Below are 7700 nucleotides of genomic sequence, written 5' to 3' on the forward strand. Positions count from 1 at the left end.
TGATAAACTTGATGCCAAGATTGCTCAAACAAAGGAGGGCACCATCGGAGTTATAACCGTGATGACAGATTATATTGCAGGAATGGAGGATAAATTGGAACTTTTGGAACAAGCCAATTTTAATCTGACATCTAAAATCGAAATGTTGCAACAGGAAATTGAAAAGGCAGAGAGACAACTTGTTATGACAAATTATAAAAAGACTGCATTTGCAATAAGAGTAAGGGGATTGCGTGAAAACAAACAGGAGAATTTGAAGCAGACCTTTTTTGAGGCTTTCAGTCGTGTGGTGGGAGGTCCGGGACTCAACTTTGATTGGCAGATCCAAAAAATTTACCGCCATAATTCGTGGACAGCAAAACAGAGACAGCTTCCGAGAGATGTGGTTATATATTTTGCTACAAAAGAATCCACAAACGCGATACTACAAGAGTTCTACAACAACAGGCTGCGAATTGATGGACAGGATTTGATCGTTTTTAAAGAGGTGCCACCCCAGATGTTAAAAGCCAGGAGAGACTATGCTTTTTTAACTAAAGAACTTAGAGATAATCAGATACACTACAGATGGGAGGCGCCATTTGGTATTACAGTCACACTTGACGATCAGAAACATCGCCTCAACTCAGCTTGTGAAGCCCGAGACTTTTATCATAAGATTTTAAAGGCGGGACTTCCTGAATTACCCGGACTTGGACAAATACAAGGAGAAGTACAAGAGAAACAACCAATCACACAACTACAAGGCGGGAGCTATCGTTTTTCCCCTTCGGAAGGGCAGCAGAGCGGAGAACAAGGATTTAGTTATGCTTCCAAAACATTTGCTTAATTCTAATAATACTCTGTGACTATGTCTTGTAAAAAATGGCATAGCGGTATACCGATCAAGAGACATTAAGGTTGTAAGAAACGATGCTGATTGCCTCGGAAATTATATTGTATGGGACTTAAAAAAAAAAAAAAGACTTGATGGACAACTTGGACTTTTACATAAACTGCTTATGTTTTATTCTTAGGGTGAGGAAGGCGGAGATTGTGATGCTTCCGGATTGTGGTTTAGGTTGAATCGAGGTGGGAAGGGTTGGCGCAGATGGGAGGGTAGTGAAGGTTTAATTAGAGCTTATTTTGAGCCAGAAAGTTACCGTATATACTCGAGTATAGGCCGACCCGAATATAAGCCGAGGCACCTAATTTTACCACAAAAAACTGGAAAAGTTATTGACTCGAGTATAAGCCTAGGGTGGGAAATGCAGCAGTACCGGTAAATTTCAAAATAAAAATAGATACCAATAATGTTTTTGAATATTTATTTCAAAGAAAAACAGTAAACTAGCGGTGTATTCAATGAAATACTTCACTCACCTCATGATGCTGATGTCCCGCTGTGATGATGATGTCCCGTGCAGCCGCTGGGGAGCGATGTCCCGCCTCCTATGACACACGGCACAGTGATTCCTATCATTGGATCACTGTACCAGAGGAGGTGGGACCATCGCTATGTGGCTGCTTGCCATAACAAGGAGGAGGTGGGACATCGTTGCAGAATGGCAGGAGGGGGAGGAAGGGGAATCGTTAAGACAGCCCTGCATTACATTAGAACGTGAGGAGGGGGGATGGTGCGGTTTGCGCGCTGCGCGGGCAAACTGACACAGAGGGAGGGGAAACTCACAGGGGCACTGGGCCATTCACGAGTGTCACCCAGCGGCATGGCCCCGCCCCTTTTTCTCCTCCATTTCGGGCAAATTTTTCACTGACTCGAGTATAAGCCGAGGCGGCTTTTTTCAGCCCAAAAAGTGGGCTGAAAAACTAGGCTTATACTCGAGTATATACAGTAAGTTGACTTTTATAGTAATTTTTATTTGAACATAATGTTTGGAAGAATATACTCAGGGAACTTGAAGGAAGGCAGAGCAAATAGGGGAGGTGTACGGATGATAATAAAATATATATATGGACACGGGTAGAGGCAGGATGAGAGGAGTTGGAACAGAAACCGAGAGAAATATTTGAGGTGTTTAAGTTGCTTTATAGCGAAAGAGGTAAAAGGGATATATTAAAGGTTTGGAAATGGATACATATTTAGATAAAGAGATAAGGTCCCTAGCTAGAGTAGAATTTTATTTGTTAACTCACTTGGTTTCAACATAGTTTGAAATCCTGCAAGTAATAAATTAATTGAGATTAGGAATGATGCACATTGCTTAAGTGTTAATAATGATGGGAAGCTGAGCTTAAGGTAGAGAGTTTATTGATTTCTCTTTTTTGGGGGGGGGGGTCTTTTTCCCCTTTCTTTTTTTTATTTTTTATTTTTTATTTTTTTTATTTTTTATTTTTTTTTAGCTTCTAATCTATTTGGTTTCAATATACTCCAGACTTTGGTTGATAAGGAACGATGTCGGGAATGGGATCTGGGAAGTCGGAAGGGGGTCTGGGAAGGGGGTTCATGGGGGGGAGGGGGGAGGGTGGAAATATAGATTCAATTTTTAAAACAATGAATGCACTTGGATACTGTTGCTTTTTTTTTCTTTCCTTTTTTTTCCTTTCCTTTAATTTTTTTTTTCTTATAATTTTAGTGTAAATTACAAAACAAATAGACCAATGAATAGTAAAAATACACCGAAGTGAGGAGTAGAGGGAAAGAAGAGGGAGGAATTAAGAGGGAGTGAGAAGGGAATGTAAGGAGGGTGAGATGGTGGGAAGGGGAGAAAGGAATGGTTGAGGGGGAGGGGAAGTAGAAGAGGGGATTGTTGGAGGGGAGAAATGAAAGTTGGAGGGGTAGAAGAAAGGGTGTATGAAGGATAGAAGTGTTATGAGTTGTGTTTATTGCTTTTTTTAACTGCACAGTATTTAAGTGATTGTATAAAGGAAAATGAAAATGAAATAAAAGATGTTAACTAGAAAAAAAAAAGCTGTTGCAGCAGTAATAGTTGTCTTTAGAAAGGAAAGTAGAGCTCGAGCCCCACCCAGATGCAAATGATGTGTTAATGAAAGTCTCAGGGCAGAGACAGGTATTAACAATCTAGTGCTTAAGGATTCCAATTTAATTTTCCAATTTTAATAGATTTGTATGCCGTCCAATCCCGAAGGACTCCAGGCGGCTTACATAAAAACAGTTTAAAAGTATTTTAAAAAGTTTAAAAATACAAGACAGGAACGAATTAAAAGAAGGACACAACATGCATTCAATCTTAATGGGGCTGAAGGTCAATCAAGATCAATAGCCCCAGACCTGCTGGAACAGTCAGGTCTTAACAGACTTATGGAAGGCCGGGAGAGTGGGGAGGGTCCGGATGTCAGGGGGTAGATCGTTCCAAAGGGCTGGGGCAGCTACAGAGAAGGCTCTCTCCCAAGGAGCTGCCAGATGACACTGCGTAGCCGACGGTACTCGGAGAAGGCCCGCCCTGTGCAATCTTATTGGGCACTGGGAGGTATGTTGCAGGAGGCGGTCACGGAGATATCCAGGTCCTAGGCCATGTAGGGCTTTAAAGGTAATAACCAGCACCTTGAAGCATATTCGGAGACCAATAGGAAGCCAGTGCAGCACGCGGAGGATAGGTGTAACGTGGGTGTACGCTCGCGCGGCTGCATTCTGGACCAATTGTAGTCTCCGAACACTCTTCAGGGGCAGCACAAGGAGATAGAACAACGGGCGTAACTTCGAGCAAAAGTAAGAAATTTAGCAGGTAATAAGGTAAAGCCTGTCTGAATGGGAAGTCCTAGGTAATTGGACTTGATTAATTTGATGTAATCTCTGTTAAAATTCTTAGGTGTGCATCTATACTAATAACATGTAGAATTGAATGGTGTTGAATTGATTGTGATATGTTTAACCAAGCTAGCAGAATAAATAAGCTTCTCATCTTGGGCTTGAAGCTGTGGGGAATGGGAGCGTAGTTAGGATTTAAGCTGCTCTCTGAGTTTCCCCACTGCTTGGAGAATGAACCACAAGTTCCCCAAGGAAAGAAATTTTAAGATTTAAAGGGACAGAACCTTCCCCAGGCCTGAAAGTGTTGTACCATGGTATGTGTGCATGTATGTGTGTGTGTGTAATCATTTTCAGACCTGGAGGGAAGTTGAGATCCCTTAATAATAGAAAATGGAGCTCATTGGCTTATGTACAGCTCCCTGAAATACTTGTAATAACTGCTTTGCATGAAGAAAGAATGAAATGGATTTTGGTGTGTGAAATTAATATACACAAGCACTCTGCTTGCAGTGTATATGTGAACATGTTGGTTAAGGTGACCAGATTTTCAGATTGGTAAAGAGGGACACCATTGACCGGGGGCGGGGGGGGGGGACTTGATTAAAAAATTTATATTTTGTCAAAAGGTCACACAAGGCGATTACATGACCCCAGGACACTGAAAGCATCATAAATATGAATCTATTGCCAAACATCAAAATTTTGATCACGTGACCATGAGGATGCTGCAACGGTCGCTAAGTGTGAAAAATGGTTGCTAAGTGTGAAAAATGGTTATGTCACTTTTTCAATGCCATTGTAACTTTGGTCACTAAATGAACTGTTTGAAAGCTAAAGCTAGCTTGCATTATAATGCCTTATGCTAGCTTACATTTTCAAGAGATAGAAGCTAAACTCCTTATTAGAAATGAGTAGAGTAGAGTAGAGTAGAGTAGAGTAGAGTAGAGTAGAGTAGAGTAGAGTAGAGTAGAGTAGAGTAGAGTAAAATAGTTTATTAGCCAAGTGTGATTGGACACATAAGGAATTTGTCTTTGGTGTACATAAAAAAAATAAAATAGAATACATTTATCAAGAATCATAAGCTACAACACTTAGTGATAGTCTCTCTCTCTCTCTCTCTCTCTCTCTCACACACACACACACACACACACACAAACACACACACATACACACACACACACCTCCTCTGGATTCAATGGGACTTTTAGAAAATCCTCCCTCCTGTGCACACACTCCCTCTTTCTTTCTCTCTCTCTCTCTCTCTCTCTCTCCCTCCCTCCCTCCCTCCCTCTCTCTCTCTCTCTCTCTCTCTCTCTCCCCTCCTCTGGATTCAATGGGACTTTTAGAAAATCCCCCCTCCTGTGCACACACTCCCTCTTTCTCTCTCTCCCCTCCTCTGGATTCAATGGGACTTTTAGAAAATCCCCCCCTCCTGTGCACACACTCCCTCTTTCTCTCTCTCTCTCTCTCCCCTCCTCTGGATTCAATGTGGTTTAGAAAATCTCCCCTCTGTGCACACACTCCCTCTCTCTCTCTCCCTCTCCCTCTCTCTTTCCTTAAATTCTGAAGCCTGAAGAGGGAAGAGGCTGAAAATAGTAAAGATCCTCAAGGATAAATTCTTCTGCTTTTGATTTGCATTAGTACTACAGCACGTTTCTACTAAGCTCCTGTAAATCTATGCTTTTGATACACATACTGCTGCATAGCATTCACTAAAGGATTCCATGTGTTATCATTTTTCCTAGCTGGGTCTTTGGTGCAATAAGTAAAAGAATTTGCAAGCATGTAGGTATGACATATGGCGAGCTCATGTAACTTGAGGCTGCCACTTGTTCCTCTGAAGCCACAGCCATTTCTTCCTCTGAAATCTCTTCTCTTCAAATCAAAGTCCTTTAAACAATATGCCAAGCAAATTGGAGTTCTACAATTCAGATCCTGTTTCAACCATGATAATTGGCAACTTTTTTTTTACTACAACATGCCGTACATATTTCATTATCTGGAACGTCATTGGAGGGATCAGGATGGGTCTTCAGCATTTTAAAAACAGGGATGCTGGAGCTAAAAACCTCAGTGTAAAATACTTCTAGGGAGAACTTGAGATTCTGTCCCTTGAGGCAAATTCATAAATTGGGAGTGGGGGGGGCAGGGAAGAACTTGGCATAGGCTAAAATGTTTACTTGTACTTCCAATGTTCTCTGTTAAACCAGTGTTGGGAAAGAGTTATGGGAATTTAATTAAGTCTGTTGTAGTAATTAAGGTATTACTACAACAGGTTTTGGGGATAGACTTGGAAGAGGGAAACACTCTTAACACCATGGAGATCAGAAGCTCACATAATGGGGCTTCTCAGATTCAAGGGCTGCTAAGCCAAAGGGGGACAAATCCATGCTGAAAAACCAGAGAACCAGGAAAGATTCTAGATCGATGTACTATATAGGAACCAGGGACGCAGCGAAGAGCGCGCAGCCCAGACGTTCATTTCCCACCCTGAGTTTGAGTCCCGTCGAACTCAGTATGCCTGGCAATTTATTTTTATTTATTTCCTCGGAAACTCTTCCATGTAAACCACCTCACCGTGAAATCTTGTTCTCATGACCAGTGTCGTTTAGAAAAGGGATTGAAATAGGTTTACTAGGCGGAGTTGGGAGAGAGAAGAACCTGTCAGAAACCGTAGGCAGCTCCTGTAAAGCAGCAGCCCCTCCACTCCATCATGTCAGACGGATTACAACTGGGGGGTGGGGATGGCAGATCAACCCACCCAAGGGTCCCCTGCCTGGGTAGGTAGATAGGGCTGCACCTGGTTTAACCAGTTCCGCCCACCTAAAGCGACGGAACTTGCTTTATAAAAAATAAAATAAAACTTGACAAAAGCTGCCAAAATTTGGAACGACCCCGCTCCGGATACCCCACCCCGGGAAGAGGGAAAAAATGCACAACTATGTACCATCTTGCAAATTCTGACCAGCAACCGCACATTGCAAATTCCCCGAGCGCAAAGTGAATGGTTGGGAAGCGGGGCGCAGGGAGCTTAGAGCAAGAAAGAGTTGGAGAGATCCGTGCTCTTTGCGAGCTTGGAAAGCGGGGGATTACACCGCCTTGGCCAGCCAATCCCCCCACCCACCCACCCCAGCCCTGTCCTCTTTTCTCCGCCGGAACCCGGGCGGGGGGACTCGGCGGCAACCACCTCCATCCCCGTGCCTCAAACCCTCTTCCTCCCCTCCACTCCAAAACTCCTCGGGGCAGACGGCGGAGGAGGGGTGGAGGTAGAAGCGTTCAGTTTAAAAAAAAAGACTGGGGAAAAAAGAATTGAATTGAAAACAGTAATGAGAGAGACGAAAATCAGAGCATCCAAAAAAAACCAACCCAACACTTTTTTTGTGTTGTTCTCCACGCTTCGCTCCAGGATCCAGATGGGGAAGGCTACAGCCGTTCCCAAAACTTTTTTCCTCTCCCTCTTTCTCTCTCTTTCCCCCCCAAAAAGCAGGACGTAATAGAGCTGTTTCGAGTCCTGATCATTCGGGATCCATTCAGAATCCTCTCGCCGCCAAACTCTTAAAGCTTTATCAACTCTACAACAAACCCCTTTTTCTCCCCTCTCCTCCCCTCCTTTGCTCGGTCACTCCCCCGAAGTTGAAACCTGAGCGGGGCAGCGATTCCCCTACACGCTTCAGACACGTTGGAGAGAAGTGGGGTTCGCCTCTCACTTTCTCCCCGCAACTTTAAAGGAGCGCATGCGCGCCGTGGGGAAAACGCTTCCAAGCGGCCCCGCAGAAACAACCGTGGGAGAGAAAAAGACCTTTTCTTCTCTTTTTTCCCTTTCTTTTCCTTTCTTTCCTTTTCCTTTCTTTCTTTTCTTTCTCCCACAGACACATGCCCCAAATTTTTGCCGATTCTTAACCGCCATTGGGTGGAGTGGAGAAAGTGGAAAAGGCAATATTCTATCCTATCTGGAATAACACGGAATAATTTCAAGGGGGGATTCTCAGTCATC

This window comes from Thamnophis elegans, chromosome 4 (assembly GCF_009769535.1).
Source record: "Thamnophis elegans isolate rThaEle1 chromosome 4, rThaEle1.pri, whole genome shotgun sequence".
NCBI lineage: Eukaryota > Metazoa > Chordata > Lepidosauria > Squamata > Colubridae > Thamnophis > Thamnophis elegans.